The sequence below is a fragment of the Canis lupus genome (genome assembly GCF_048164855.1).
Source record: "Canis lupus baileyi chromosome 16 unlocalized genomic scaffold, mCanLup2.hap1 SUPER_16_unloc_3, whole genome shotgun sequence".
Classification (NCBI taxonomy): Eukaryota; Metazoa; Chordata; class Mammalia; order Carnivora; family Canidae; genus Canis; species Canis lupus.
This window is the reverse complement of record NW_027326430.1, coordinates 1,193,331-1,196,229: the sequence shown is the minus strand read 5'-3', so window position 1 is coordinate 1,196,229 and position 2,899 is coordinate 1,193,331.

Here is a 2,899-nt window from a genome sequence, read left to right as displayed (position 1 = left end):
TGAAATAAAATCTTTAAAATTTTTAAAAAAATCCTATAACTATTGCAGGGAATGCCTGGGTACCAAATGTATTAATTATATCTGTTTATTAGAGACCTTTTCCCAATTTCAACATGTTTAAGTAGAATTGCTTTTCAAAGTGATAATTTTGTTTTGTCTTTGCTAATTACAAACTCTTTGACTTCAAGGTTCTTATCTGATCAGTTCAAGTACTATGATCATCTCAGAGGAACCATAGGGAGACCCCTGGCTCAGCCTACCCCAGAATGGCTAGGGAACCTAGGAGCATCAGGAATGCACAGAGGGGGACGTCTAATTTAACGTTTTGTTTGGAGAAGAATCTATTGATTAGGCTATAATCCTATCTTTCAAAACCAAGCAGTATTAGGAATAGAGGCCCACATGGGAGAAAACACATGCATACACACATACACACAGACTTAGACGCACATGCATGCACACAAAGCTATGGAGGTGGAAGAGTCTAGTAGAAAATTTGGTAATTTTGAATTTAAAAGGTCTAAAGGCCTGAGTTTACATTTTAGCTCACAATTGTACCAGATATTTTTACATGAGGTAGTCAACATTTCCTCGCTTCAGTTTCTCCTTATAAAAATAGAGATGTTATGCACCTATAGACTGACCACTTGCTCATACAGCCATGTGTCAAATTATAGCTACTAGTGCTAGGAAGGAAAATGAAATTATGAGGCTAGTGGCTGGATCATGGATTTTAGCTGAAGGAATAAGAATGAAAGTTTAGGCAGAATTTGCCTCTGTATAATTTATTTTGAACAGGATCAACTTATTATTTACTTATTCTATAATAATATGTTAATTATTCAGAAAAAACACAAATTATTTTATATATTGGTGTATATATATACACACATATATGTATGTATATGTATGTATATATATATGGTATATATATATACCATATAAAGTATTTATAAATGTATAAAATACTTATAAGTAAGTGGTAAACATAATACGATCCTGCCATCTTGTGGTAGCGTGACATTTAACAGCCATATTATTTCCCCTGAGGTAGTGGGTTTTATCTTAATGCCATGGCTCCAGGGCACCTTTCCCCAAAATAAGGAAAGCAAAAGAGGTAGATGATGATAGATGATAGATGATGATAGATAGATAGATAGATGATAGATAGATAGATAGATAGATAGAAAGAAAAACAGAAGGGTTTTTATCAGCATACACATCATTTGGTGTATACTTATTTAGCAACTTTGATGCTTTTCTTTTTTGGAAAAGGATGAATGTAATTTTTTTCTTAAGATTAAACCCGTTTATTGATTCTTTAACATCATTGATTAAGTGCTTTCTATATATTAGGCACTGTGCTAGACCTGAGATACGTGGTTTAACAAGAATATGCGCCTGTCCTCAAACAGCTCAAGATCTAACTGAAGGTAAATATTGTTACAATGTAAGGGTGATGATCAAACGATTTACAGAAATTCCAAGGTCAGCCACCGGGCTCAGAATGGTGCCCTCGGGGGTGGGCACCATGGAGGGGGTGGGGTGGGGGTAGGGAGGGTCTTGAAAAAAAGAAAACATGAGAACTGAATATTGACAATTAGAAAATAATCTAGATTCGCCTAGATTAATCTGTCTAGAAACCCCCCAACCAGAGGAAAACTGGGAAGAAATAAGGTACGGGAAGAAGTGGAATCAAAGCAGAGGGAATATCATGGGTAGAGAGGAGGAGTAAAAATTTTAGTCAGATTTCTAATGTCTTTATGATTGATTTGCCAGGTATCCCACCAGGTGCCAGGGTGTCAGAGGAGACAAGGCACACATGCAAATAGTATCTTATAAGGGAGGTCACATATGGGAGATGAGTGAGAAAAAAGGGGGAGTAGATTGTCCTGAAACAAAGGGATTTGCTCTGATTTTGAAGGTCAGAGAAGACCAAGATGACAAACTAAAATTTAATTTAAAGAATGAAGTAAAAAAGACAGTTAATCAGGGACACAAGGGAGCAGGGGAAGGATGGGTAAGAGGATGAACTAGGCACTGGGGACAATGTGAACCTTGGAACTACGTACGTTCACCATTAATTAGCCTTTTCCCCAAGAAACAGAAGGAAATTGGACGTGAGTAGACCAGGAAATGCAACAGTAATGTAATGATGTGATGGGCAGAATAATGTCCACTCTCCAAGAGATTTATATACTAATCCTGGAACTTGTGAACACTTATCTGGTGAAAGCTAATTAAGGTTGCAGATGGAATTAAGATCGTTAATCCATTGACCTTCAAATACAGAAATGATCCCAATCTAATTATGTGAGCTCTTAAATGTAGGGGAGGGAGGAAAAGAGTAAGGTAGACAGATGAGATAAAAGAAGGAGGAAAAGTCTAAGAAATTATGAGGAATTGACGCATCACTGTTGCCTCTGATGATGGATGAAGGAGGTCATGATCCAAGGAATTTGGGTGGCATCAAGCAGCTAGAAAACGCAAGGAAATGGCTTCTCCTGTAGAGCCTATAGACAGGAACACACCCAGCTCCACTTTTTGATTTTAGCTCAGTGAGATCTGTGTTGGATTTCTGACTTAAAGAAGTATACGAGAATGCGCAGAATACATTTTGGCTGTTGTAGGTCCCTGAGCTTGTGAGAATTTGCTTAGGCAGCAACAGAAAATTAACACATTAGATGTGTTGTCAGTGGGGAGATTAAGGCAGCTCTCTAGGCTGTGTTTTGGATTTTATTTTTTGTGGCCAACAGGGAGCTATTGTCTATTTCAGGAAAGAAGATGACATCGTCCAGTTGGCATATTCAAAGATCACGCCAACTGGCCTCACTGAGAATTGGTGAGTGGGAGCAATAGTGGACACAAGGAAACATGTGAGAGGGACTATTGCATTGCA